Source organism: Sebastes fasciatus, chromosome 4 (genome assembly GCF_043250625.1).
Source record: "Sebastes fasciatus isolate fSebFas1 chromosome 4, fSebFas1.pri, whole genome shotgun sequence".
NCBI classification, from domain to species: domain Eukaryota; kingdom Metazoa; phylum Chordata; class Actinopteri; order Perciformes; family Sebastidae; genus Sebastes; species Sebastes fasciatus.
In genome coordinates, this window is record NC_133798.1 from 25,827,609 (window position 1) to 25,842,019 (window position 14,411).

The following is a 14,411-nucleotide window of genomic DNA, read 5'->3' on the forward strand; positions in this document are numbered from 1 at the left end:
ATCATATGGTCGGTAATAGTTGTTCTGGGCTGTTTGTGGCTCCTAACGGGGGGTTGGTCTCTAATTATCTTGGTTACAGAGGCATGGCCAACAGACTGCAGGCCACACACTCTTCACAGGACGTGCACTGACCTGTCTCATGTTCGTCTGCTCGCCAGTTCAACACACACACAAATACACACACACACGTAAACGCGTACAAAAAACGAATGCTTCGTTATTGAGCAGTGACTCACCTCACACAACCTTCTGTCCAGTGTGCTTGACACCCAAACTTTATTTGTGGCCATGTAGGATCAGATGGACAAATTGTTGTTTTTGATACAACTAAAAGTTTGTTAAGTTTCTTTCTGTTCTTGCTCTGTGTTAGGGCTCATTATTTTTGTTTATTTTGAATAAAAGAAAACAGAGGCCTGTACTACGAAGCAGGTTTTGGGGTTAGCGATGTTATTTCAGGGTTAACCCTGGGTTTTCTTTCCTACGACGGTGGTCCACTTCTTACCAGGGTAGATCGCCATGGTAACTTATGCTGAACACCTAACCTGCTCCAGAGCAGGTTAGGTTCCAGATAAGAGATCAACTCGTATAAAAGCACCGTCTACTGACCAATCAGAGCTCTGTGTGCTGTGATAGTATGATAATATTACAAAAAGACAAAGATGTTAAAGTCATAATCCAGGCTAAAAGCAACACAGTTTAAACTGACAAATGCAGGAAGGACAGCTGGATTTATGCTGTGGGTGCCTACCGCTTTGAATTATGTTTTTATATTCATTTTTTTTTTTATTTGCTCCCAAGTCCGTTTCACACCGCCGCAGTCGGGGACGCAGCTGAGAGAAGGCTGAAATAGTCACACACGCCAAATTGTTGTCAAAGGGCGTAATAAAGTGTAGTCTATTCATCCATTATACTCTGAAAGCTATTTATATATCACTGCACCATCCAGATGACTATATCTGACTTTTGAGTATTCCATTAAATGAATTAAGTCTGTTAATTTACGTATTCACACATCGGCAGTTTTTTCTTTTACCTGCTGTCCTTACTGCATTAAGCAGCTTCAACTGTGTTACTTTTAGTCTTGATTATGTGTTTAACTTCTTCGAATTTGTCCAATATTATAATTTGCTCTTGGTTTGTAAATTGTGCCGCTCTGCTGACTTGTCCATGATTGGTCGTATGCTGCAAACACCGCCCCTTTCATGTGAGGGGGCTCATAGCCAGACTGAGAAACTGAGACTTGATTTATCGAGTTGATAACTACCGTCGTTGGACCGCTTTGTGGGATCTCATTTGTTAGGGTTAGTTAAACCAGATAACGAGAAGATACCCTGGGTATTGTCTTTCATCACGAGTTTTCTGAGCTTTCCGTGTACACGTATCACATTTACTGTAAGCAGCAGATGACTGTTTTACTTGTGCAAAGTATCCTCATACAACAGTTCGTATGATATCTTACAAAAAGTAATTTCTCATTTTTCGTGCGTTTTCTTACAAATGTCTAACAACTTGTGTCAATTTCTGCTTGTTACATTCATACAGTCTTTTCAAAATAAGCTTCTGTCTTCACAGAAGACAACTTGGTTAAGTTCAGGCAACAAAACGACTTAGTTAGGGTTAGGAAAAGATCATAGAAGTGGCGTTACTTAAGTACGAAACTTACGTGACGAACACCGGTGTCCTGGGCAAAAGTCCGGTGTTGTTTGACCCACCCATCCACCTTCACCTCCTCCCTATGCAGCGTTTGTCGCTCTTTATACTTCCTGGTTCACGATTACGTGGATTACATACGAATTGATTTGGTGGGATATATACGAATTACAGTGCATTACTTGTGACTGAAAACACAACAGCCTTTGGAATCTGGGTGAGAATCACTCGAGGCCAATGTGCTTTTAAAAGAAATCTGGGTGTTATTTGATGAAAATCAGTAAAAAAATTTAAACGGTGAGCTTTAATTATTCTGTAATCAAATTTACTCTTTACACATACAAATACAGGAGCACTCCAGGTGTCTTTGCATGCATTTACATGCACACGTTTGCACACTATTGAACACACACACACACACACACACACACACACACACACACACACACACACACACACACATACACACAAACAGACTGTGTACAGTATCTGATTTGGCCTCTCCTCTGAGCTTTCTCACCACGACCACAATTCATTAGTAATTGACCGCAGCAGCCTCACTCATTAAACATTAACAGGCTACTGGTGAATAATTGATTAATGATATGAGGCGATCTGCAGCAGCATTCTGACAATAAGAGTGCATGGATGAGAGGAAGGAAAGGCCGAATCAATGCGACGCTAAACAAAGGCCCCGACACATGACACACACAGACAGGATCACTTACTCACTCACTCACTCACTCACTGACTCACTCACTCACTCACTCACTCACTCACTCACTCACTCACTCACTCACTCACTCACTGACTCACTCACTCACTCACTCACTCACTCACTCACTCACTCACTCACTCACTGACTCACTCACTCACTCACTCACTCACTCACTCACTCACTCACTCACTCACTCACTCACTCACTCACTCACTCACTCACTCACTCACTCACTCACTCACTCTTTCACTCACTCTTTCACTGACTCACTCTTTCACTCACTCACTCACCCACTCACTCACAATGTAATTAACTAACTGGTCAAGTGGAGACTTTTTTAGTGTAAACATATACTGTACTGCAGATAATAATTTAAATGCCATTCTGGCCTCTGAAGCCAGAGAATTATTGACTTATAACCTCATTTGGAACTAGATGTTGAAGAATAATGTCACCACCTTTGTGCTCCTAAAGATTTCCATCAATCTTAGTTTTAGAGCCGGTGTCAGTTGGTTGAGGCCGTATCTCATTTTGGACACAACGCCAACCCAATTTCTTTGAGCAAACACTCTGCAGCTTGTCAGTCCCAACAGGTACTCGTGGTGTGTTTTTGTGATTATTGCGGCCAGAATATTGCAGCATTTTTTTTTTGTCTGTGTGAGATTGTGGATGGGTTGTAAGGTTGTGGCAAAAAAATTAAAAAAGGAGGATGATGGACGGTCAATACACAACCTCCACAACCCAGAATTTCTCTGGTCCCTGTCGCCAGGACAATATCATTTGTCAGTGCCTTCTAAAACTGTAAAAAAAAACAATCACTGTTGCAAAAATAAAACAGTTTTCTGCTTTGACACTGCTGTGGTCATGGTTGGGTTGGGTTGGGTTAGAATAACTACTTTATTAAACCTGCAGTAGGCAGATTGTTTTTGGCATCATTGGGCAAAAGTTCCATAATAACCTTTCAGCATATTGTAATTGAAGTGTTCTGAGAGAAAACTAGACTTCTGCACCTCCTCATGACTCTGTTTTCAGGCTTTAACAAAATCTAGCCCGTTACGGGAGACTTTGGCCAATCACAGGTCATTTCAGAGAGAGAGCGTTCCTATTGGCTGTTCATTCAACGGAGGCAGCTGTCAGTCACTCACAAACTCCGATCAAACGGTCAAACTAGGCAGCGCTGATCAAATATGAATCAATATTCTGTTACTGTAATGCCTATTTCTCTCCTCAAATGTTTTCAGAAACATCTTGTAGTGTACTGTTTAGCTGTAAAATTAGAAAGTTTGCTCCGGCTGGTGGGCGGTGCTTGACATTTCCTCAACTGATCTCAATATGGCTGCTGGGTCACAAACTTTATCATTTTACAGCTAAACAGTTCACTACAAGATGTTTCTGAAAACATTTTATGTGAGAAATAGGCATTACAGTAACATAATATTGATTAATATTTGATCAGCGCTGCCTAGTTTGACCGTTTGATCGGAGTTTGTGAGTGATTGACAGCTGCTCAGAGATGGCAGAGCTCTAGCTCGTCTGATTGGTTGTTTTCCTCCGGTCTGTGAAATCTTGCAGATGCCGTTAGGAGCACCGGAGGACACCTGAGGACACAGAGGCACCTGATGTTTGTTAGATTACCTGTCTCATGCACTACTGTCAGGATATAGTGACCGTTTTATAAAATAAGTTTTTAAAATCATATTTGCTCCAATTCTGCTGCTTTAATAGGGTACAAGCGTACAATGCTGAATAGTGGTATCCCATGTCAAAGTCTAATGTTTTTGTTGACGCATCTGACCCAATGTCTACTCTATGCATCCTATATGCTAATCAACATGTCGTTGTCTTTCAGTACGCCACGTCCACTTCATGAACCATCATGGCTGTCCATGTGGATCTTGAGAATGTGAAAGCACACTAAGCCAGCAAAGATACTGTCTTTTTAAATGACGTTTTGGTTAAATATATAAATGATGATGATGATTTTGGAGGGTGTAATGTAACATTGAAAAACATAATAAGTCACTGCTGCCAGGAATGCACCCTAATACGTTTGAAATTAGTAATAGTTTAAATTAATATATTTCCAGTGCCAGGAGCCATTTAAAAATTCAAAGACGCAATGCACAAACATTGTAAGTATCTCTTTGGAGTTTTCTGCATGTCTAAGAACAGCACCAATCTGTGCCTGGTATCAAATTGGCCAATTCTAATGACATTAAATCGTTGATTGTTTCGGCCCTAAAAAGCCTTCAAGCATCCCCAGTGATGGGAAATTCTCATTGAAAGTGGTTAGACAGAGTTTCATTAAAGTTATCTGTCATTAAGCTGATTGGACGTTCAAAAGAGACAAGGCCAGTTTAAAGTGTGAGAATAATACAAATTAAGTTTTAACTTTACTGATAATGGTTTAACCTCTTAAGCCCGAGCCGGGGCAACTGTGGTTCAGAGGTAGAACGGGTCGTCCACAGATCACAGATCAGCGGTTTGATCCCCAGCTCCTCCAGTGTCCATGTCGAAGTGTCCTTGGGCAAGATGCTGAACAAGAAATTGCTCTTGAAGGCTGTGCCATCGGTGTGTGAATGAGCATTAGATTAGATTTAGTCGGCACCTCCTCAGTGTATGAATATGTGTGTGTGAATGGGTGAATGCTGACATGTAGTGTAAAGCTCTTTGAGTGGTCGGAAGACTAGAAAGGCGCTATATAAATGCAAGTCCATTAACCCTAGCTCTAATAAAAAACGCCTAAAATAACATTTGAAAGGTAAGAAGCTGAGGAATATGAATCCATGGTAAGTAAACTAAACTCTATTACCATTCCAGAGTAAATGGAGATGCAATAAAGGAACAAATAAGATTTTTATCCTCGCCTGGTGTATAATCTAAATTTCAAAGGCAATATCTCCATTAAAACCAATATCCCATGGATAATGATGCAACTGAACGTCTTCTAATACTCTTTACTATAACTAGGACTGTACATTTGATGAAAATACACTAAAATACATTTATGATACAATTTATAAAGATATACTCAGGCGGCCTCCATGTTTTGGCCATGTTTACTGGTTACATGTTGACTGTCCTTCCATCGCAACCTTGTGTAACTATGCCACAGGGTGCCTACCGGCTACCAGGTCCGACACTATTAAAAATTGTCTGCTGATATGGTATGATTTTGTGTAATGTGTTGACACTACAACATTCATACTGGTGAAACAGTAATTCAACAAAATGTTTAATGTGATTCAGTGGTCAGCTACTGAAAACAAATACATTCTCTTCCATGTTAAAATTGGATCTGAAACACACCCAGGATACAGAGCTCCCACACACACACACACACACTGACACTCAAGGAGTGAAAATTAGGATAATGACAGTCATCTAGCAGCGAAAATAAGAGCTGGATGTCTCCTTACTGGAGTCAAGCCGAGAGAGCACGAGCTCATCAGAGACAGAATAGAGTGAGATATGTCCACTGTCAGCGCTGATGAAACTCACCAGGACTTGGCAGGGGCCAGTCACAGAGGTGCTCGGTGATGAATAGGGGGCAGGCTCACCCCTTTAAATCAACTAATGGTGTGTGCGTGTGTGTATGTGTGTGCATGTTTGTGTGAGTGTGTGTGCTCATACAAGTGTGTCTTGTCTGTCTCGGCTCCTGACACTCGGAGCAGTTAAGCAGGCAGAATAGTTCATTATCACACGTTTTAATATTTAATATTGCGATTTGATAAAAGATGATGTTTCATTAATGAGGTGATCCATCCCCGGATATCAAGAGTCACCCGAACCAGCGCGGCACTGCGATACTGAAACTTCTACATCCTTTTTAATGCTTTGGTTTACTCTGAGATGAAGCGTGTTGTTTTCTACTTTTTCCTCATGTATATTTAGCTCTTAATCAAGTATTATCTAGCGTGAGATTTTGTTATCCGCTTGTGCATGTATGCTTTAAATAGCACAGGAATCATTTCATCCCTGTCCATTAATCTCCCATTTGGTTAATTATCACAGTTGCTAATTACAATCCTCTCAACAGAAGTAGACCTCCTCTGCCTGTTTCTTCCTGTATTTCTCCCTCTCCTTTCTTTGCTCCGTTGCCATTCGCAACACAGCAACAAGACAGTTGCACGGAAAACTTTAAATGAACACGAAGTTTAGTTATGACAAATTGATTAAAAATGTCTGGGAACACGTCCAAAACTCAGGAGATCTTCAGTCCTGAGCAGACAGTGACATTGGATGAATCTATAGCCCCCACCTCCTTTTTAAGTGGATGCCTCGGTCGGTGCTGGCTATGTATCCCCGGCCGTCATGCTGCTATTTCTGCCCATGCCAGTCGCTCCAGGATGGCTGCTCTGAGAGAGGTGCTTTGAAGAGCTGTCCAGGTGAGAGCTTGGCAATGGCAGTGCTTTTTCTGCTCTTTCACAACACAGAGTGCCCTTCAGGGACTCAAATTGCCCTGCAGTGTTATGGATAATACTCAAATCCACACTAAAATCACACACACAAACACGAGAATCTATCTATGCATGGCCACAAGTACTGTATACACAAAGCATATGTACACACTTTCAGGTACACACAGACTTCCTTCACATATTAAAATAGCAAGTTGGACTAAACAAAAAAGCGGAAGACAATTGCTCTGGCATGAAACTTTCCCTCGGTACCGTTTCAAACACAGCGGAAAAAAACAATGTTAAGTGCTTTAACTGTTTATTTTTCTCTCTGGACTTCTTCTCTCTTTTTGTTTCCTCTTCCCATCCTCCCTTAATTTTACCTCCCCTTCTTCTAATCAGTAAAACCATAGCCAGACTACAGATGAAACCATATACGCCTGTGTGCATGTGTGTGTGTGTGTACGTGTAATTATGTGTGTCTAATTATGTGTGCTGTTCTATTGGAAGACACTGTGGAGAGGCAATGTGGTGAAAAGTGAGCTCATCACTTGACAGGTCCTCGGAGGTGCTCCCAAAATGCACTAAATGTTTATTCCAAGAGCTGCTGCTCTCTTCCCTCTTTCAGAACGCCTCAAAGGACGATACCAGTGTGGACCGACGTTACATCACAGGGGGACGCTGTGTTTCTCGTTGCCTCCAGTGTCTCTCTCTCTGTCCGTGTGACAAGAGGAGCTCAGGCACAGTAGGTAGGATCCAACTGGACCCTTTTTTGTCTCAGTTTTGGAGGAGCTCAGGTCGATAAAGTCCCTCTGGGGTCATGGGAAGTATTGGGTCTCTAGTACACATCCCAAGCTGTTTTGTGCTACACAAAACTTTTAATGCCACTATGTAAATTGAGTGATCTTGGGCCTCCAGCCCGTTCTCATTACCAAGGCGTAAAATACCGACGCTTTGTCACGCCCCTCGACGTGTGATACCAATGCACAAGGCACCCTTTAACGGCTGTATGAGACGCTCCGGTCTTTCAGTTAACTACGATGTAAACCCATCTGCGGCAATATTAAATGCTCAGAGAGAGTGCTCTGGGAGTGTGGTGACGTAATTTAAAGGAACAGTGTGTAATAATTAGGGAATCTATTGGCAGAAATATAATATAATATCAATAAGTATGTTTTCTTTAGTGTATAATCACCTGATAATAGCAATCGTCGTGTTTTCATTACGTTGGAAAGAACCGTTTATATCATGGATGTGTAAAGAGAACTGGATACAGCGTTGTAGACGGGCTTCCGTTCATTCCTATGAGAGTTGCTCAGTGGTGCATGAAGCCAAAATGGCTCGACTGCCGATTGATAAAGTACCCGGATCATCCGGCGATCTTCCATATCCATTGGGCCCATAGAGCAGGCGCAGTAGCGTTTGCTTTAACCCCGCCTCCCAACTCTCCCTCCAGCCTCGGTCTGGGTCTCATTCACATAATCAGAGGAAGGGAAATAACTCTGGATTCGGCTATTAGTGCCTTTTACAACTTTTAGGACCTAATGATTTAAATAAGAGCTATTCAAGTGTTCATACGATGAAGTTGATTTACCCCCCAAACAATTATCCGCGGAGTTACAGACGTCTCTTTCCCAATGTAAGTCTGTGGGAAAATGACTTTTTGGGCCCAATTGCATCACGTGACGGACACAGAAGTTGTATTACCGCCATTTGGCCACTACAAAAATTTGCTTCAAAGCCTGGCACTGCTCCTGGGGTCTTGGTTTATACCTACATAGGGAGTGGATCCTCTTCAGACAAACCACTGTGTTAACTTTTCCTACTTGGGCCGGAGTCGATGACGTTACTCGCTGCCGCTCTCTCTCTCTCTTGCTTCACCACTCACTTCCCTCGTACACATACACACTCTACACACCTAATGACCTACGCTACTCTTACAACAACTGGCTCTAGAGAGGGCCATTCGTGTTTTCGCATCAGCCAGCGTAGTTCTTCTACACGCTTGGCACACAGGAGAGGCTTCAGTTGGTTGCAATCTGTAACCTCACCGCTTAATACCGCCAGATCCTACACACTGCTTCTTTAAAGAGTTTAAAAAGTGTCCTGTGCGTTAAGTTTTACTTTACAAACATCGTAATTTTAAGCCCAACCATGATGTTTTTTCCTAAACCTAATTAAGTGGTTTTGTTGCTGAAAACTAAGCAAGGGTCTTTATTTAAATTCACAATGAATGAGTCTCACAGCTTCTTTAAAACAACGTTCTGCTACTCTGATGTCCTCAACATCTAGTCATCTAGACACAAGTGGTGTAAGATTTGAGTGTCAGGCCAAGTGTGTTTTGAAAGACCGTCCAATGTGGTCATTTATGCATCTCATTAACAACCACATCTATAATATTACATACACACAAATATACAAATGCAAACAAAACCTTTCAAGTGACATTCGCATCCTGTATGTACGCATACACACAATCACGAGCAGATTGCCACCACGAGTGGACCAAAGTTACGCGGGTGATAAATCATTTCCTGCTCACATAATCTTACAGATGACAAACCACATATAGCTCAGAATGTATTTTATTCATGAAAGCGTGTGCGCGCCTCGGTACACACATTTTGCTCATGACCAGTTTTTTTTTTTTCATTTCCGGTGTGTGTCTGTGTGTGAGGGGATATGTGTGAACTGTGTCATAAAGCCTTGGGGGTACAATTTCAAACGGCAGCCTTAAGGTGGCCTCCTCACTGATCAAGTTAAACAAGCCAGTTACTGCAGTGCACCAGGTGAGCCAGTGAATAGATGACTTCATGATTTATTGGCTGCCAGGCATCGATATTGGGCCGAAATGTTGAATAGATGGTTAAGTTTGGACACCAATGACCTTAACAACCACTGTTGCAGCCTTTACTACTTTCTTATTCAGCATTTTGTTGTTTCGAATGAACTGAATTTCCTTCTGTTTTTATGTCTCGATGCACACAAATGTTGTTGTTTCTTGCTATGAGGAGATGTGGATTATTGTTGTTCACATTTGAGGTTTCCGTGCGACTAGATGTAAAGTGAAGAGAGAATGGGGAGAAAACTAATTTTGAACGTTCTCATCCCAACTCGTCACATACTGACGCTTTGTCAGACCCCTCGGCGTCACTTTTCAGTCGCAGTAAACATGTGCTTAATGTTGTGAATTAAACAAAAATGCTTGCTTAGATTTAAGCAACAAAACCACTTATGCCTAGTTCACACTACATGAACTGAGCCCTGATTTTCTGCTCCCTGACAGTTTTTGGAGCTCCCTGACGAAAGCCCTAGATCCGAGGCAAATCGGCGTTGGCTCGCCGCTCGCACATCTGCGCTCGAGCGTCATGTGTGAACTGCTCAAAGATGCAAGCCGAAAAGCTCGCTGATGCCTCAAAGACACATTCCAGATATCTAGCATATGGATCTGTTGGGGACTCCGGCCACGAGCTGCAGCCAATGAGAAGGTGAGCCAAGAGTTGAGGGGAAACCTGGGGGAGGAGGGGTCGCCTGTAACAATAAGAACTTACTGTATGTGCTGCATTTGCAACACGGCGCAAATTTGTTGTCGCACCTAGAGGAATAAATAGTAAAAACGAGTGTGGAAACAGGCTAATTGTGAACAAATGTGCCAACAACATCAGCAATGTGTCTCGCGCATGGTATCACGTCATTTACCGTGTATTTCTCGCGTGTGTTTTCGTGACAAAATATAGTTTGGAGACCTCATCGGGGATTCCTCCCGGTGAAAGGTCTTGTAGTGTGTGACCCCCTGTCGCTGGTCAGTCATGTAGTGTGAAAACCATGATGACTTGTGATGATTAAAGACTCCCAATTACAAGACAGCAGTACTGTGTAAACAGTGCAGTGATCTGACGACTTTGAAAGTCGGGTAATTTGAATTTAGCTTTAGTTATGTTTAGGAAAAAAATTACTACATTTGTACAGTGAAAATGTGACTTGACGTTGTGAATACGGGACACGAAGGAACAGCTGATTGTAACATGAGAGTGAAACTTACTGCACGGGACACAAACAGTGGTCTCTGGATGAAAGCGTTTATTGGATCCATCCACCTGCACTCCCGCCTGCCCTGTGTGTTTCTTTCGCTCTTTACACCACAGCACTTTCCCTGAGCGTTTGCTGTTGCCATGGATGGGTTTACATTGTATTTAATTGAAAGCCTGAAGGGTGCCTTGTGCGGTGGTATCGAACGCCAATGGGCTGGATCTCCCTCTGAGAAAGGAAAAGAAAATTCCAGAAATGGTCAAAGAACAAAGTACTTGTGATGCAAACAGTACATTTAAAATCCACTCCCCCCCCCCAAGTTTTTCCATATAGATTTTTTAAAATCCAATATTCACACATTTATTCATATGATTTTAATATGTAGCCTATATCAATAACAATTCTTCAAAACAAATAATGAGCCTTACATAATCTGTTTTATGTGCTCGACATATGGTGCATGGTGCTTCTTCTTTTTTCGTCCTCTTCCTTCTTCTGCAGTCAAGTGGACGATTTGTGGTTCAAGCTGGGCTGGGTCATGAATCTGTTTTGCATGCTGGCGCACAGTTTGTGGGAGCAGATCTGAAGTCAGTTTCATGTCTAAATTAGAGCGCTCAGTAGCAACACATTGTAAATGAGTCTTAATGAGTTTCCCAGCCTTTATTTTCTGCACTGTTAGACAGCCCTATGGCAGCACTGAGATGTCAGCCGTTCCTGCTGGGGCTAATATCCTCCAACCGCCATGATGACACTGCCACCAGTCATTCACATACACACAGGTAATTGCATGCTCCAGGCATATATATTTATATATGTGTGTGTAAGTGAGACAGCTTGCTGCCTTGACTAGGAGATCCTGAAGGAGAGTGTATCCAGCATAAGGCAAAGAGGAATAGCATAGTTCTCTCTGAGGGTAACTGTTGACAATGAATTATACCTCAACAGTGTGATGACGCGCCTTCATGCGGCACAGTATGTGATGGCACATAATCTGTGGGACACACATTTGTGTCACTTTTCAACTCATGTTAATGGCAATGCATTTTAAAACACCATATGCTGCTATATACTATCCCAAACACACATTAAAGTGGAACATCCTTTAACAATTAGCGCATGCTGCAGTAATCATCTCATGACTCATCTGAATACTAAATCTCTCTCTTTTAGACTTCAATGCAAAACACCTCAAATCCTCACGCTTGCCGCTAAATACGAAAACAAAAAAAATTCACGCTCGTTTTTGCATTTTTATCAAACCGCTGGCAGCATCTGCCACGAAGACTTAGAGATCTGTTAGCCGAGTATGTGGGGCAGCATACATTAATCATAACAATATTGAGCGGAGTGACAGATACTCATATCAGCATTTACATAAACAAGTAGAACAGCGCATGAATCTAAATGATGTACCATAAAGTATGGATGATATCAGACAGGAATTGTACCACAAATGCTGGAGTGCATGTAGGTGACAGGCGATCCAAGGAGCAGACACTGTAACCCAGAATAAGCTTGATAACAGAACACAGCAGTCACCTTGTCTTCTGCGGGTCAATCCGACAAACTCTAATTGCTTGTGTCTGAGGATGCTCGTCTTCTTATGTTTTTGTGTGTCTTGTGAGTGTAAAAAAAGAGTCTATGGATTTAGCGTGTCTGTATTCAAATGGCATGAGCTGATCTATGAATAGAGTGCTATTGTAAAACGTTCGAGGGATGAGAGCCAATCTAATAAGGCTGCTAAGGATATGATGAATAGAGCATCACAACAGCTATATGCACTGTAATCTGGGAGTGTTGCGTCACCTCTTACAGCTAATCTTCTTATGGGGGAAAAAGCAAGCTACAAGTATGCTGCTTAGCTGGGCAAAGTGGAAACAAATGCATAAAGGAATCTGACTCTTTCTGTTCAGCTGTCTGTCTTTGTCTGTTTTCTCTCTCTCACTGTCTGTCCATCTGTCCTTGCCTAGCATGCACACACTCTTGTTAAGGCTTTCTCTGACTTTTATGTGGCTTTATAACCATACAAGTGCCGTGGCTCTAGGGATGGCAATCTCTGGTCGGTCCATCACTTTGGTCCAGACTGAAATATCTCAGCAACTATTGGATGGATTGCCATTAAAGTTTTGTGCAGACATGCTGTTGTCAGGCCATTAAATAGCTGTTATCTGTCGCTATAAGCACCATAGATGTGGCCCTACTACACCCGTTAGTAGATTTTATCATCTATTGACATGGTAGATGACCAAAAGAAGGTATAAAAGAACACAACAGCGACCTCTAGCGACCGTTGTAATTATGACAGGAGCAGAAGTCAGACGCTGTAGTATAGACAGTGTGAAACTCCATATGGGGTGGAGGTCAGGGGCGATGGATGGACAAAACACAGGGTTTCCACCCAGGAGGCTGTTTCACATCATTTTCGAAACATTTTAAGCCAAAATACATTTTCTTTCCCTAAATTTAACCAAGTGTTTTAGTTGCCTAAAGCTAAAAAAGTTGTAGTTTTGTTGCCTAAACGCAGTTTTACTACGTGTTATTGTTTTCAATTTTACCACGTAGTAGGCTCATTAGGCCCCTAATGACCCTATGGTGCTTATAGCGGCCGATAACGCCTATTGCCTGATCCCCAGAGGACGAAGCCTACTGACTTTGGTAATCCCCTAACCTTTCCTGTTGCTCCACCAGCAGGTTGACATTTTTGGCTTTTACTGAAATGTCTTGACAACTCGAGGATGGATTGCCATCATTTTGCACAGACAGTAATTTCTCCCAGATGATGAATCCTAATGACTTAAGTGATTCCGACTGTCCCTCTTTACTGCTAATTACCAAATGTTAGCATGCATGCTAAACTAAGATGGTGAACCTGATATGCTAAATTTGATAGCTGCAATACATCAGTGTGTTCCTATTGTCATGGTGAGCCATAGACTGTATATAAAGATGGACGACCTGACAGCTCCCCAAAAGGGAAGCCAAAACATCTCGATCGCCCCCTGGTGGCTGTCTGCAGTATAGGTCATAGAGCCTGCCCCTTCTATGTTAGCGGATGGGACATGGGCCAAACTAAAAAAGTCAAAGTACACATCAAATAAATTTTTTTAGGTCGTTCTTGTCATGCTGCTGTATGTTCAAGTGGTCATTTTTCTGATAAGGGGTGAGACATCATGATTGACAGCTGTGATTGAAAGCTGCTCTGTGTGAAGTGATTGAGTAGCCGGAGGCTCGGGGATCGTACGAGAGAGGAGATGTAACTTCAACTTTCCGAACCGTCACAAGTGACAGAACTTGTGTCAATTTGATTTGATGTAGTTATAGAGATATGATGGTTAGTTGTTGTGTCTTGTTGCGCTAACAAGCTGCGGCCGTGCTCGGCTTGGGATTGGCTCGGGCGGATGTGTGGGCGGTACCTCGATACCGCAGCCCCCCGATCACTACTGCGCAGATTTTTACTCTCAAATGACGTCAAAATCTCAAGATGGCAGCTCACTTATCCAGGATATTTTGGCTTCAATTATGTACAGTGGGAGGAAGTTGTCTATCTACAGTATATATACAGTCTATGTTGTGAGCACAGCCTCAGAGACCTACTAGCATGGCTGTAGACTCTT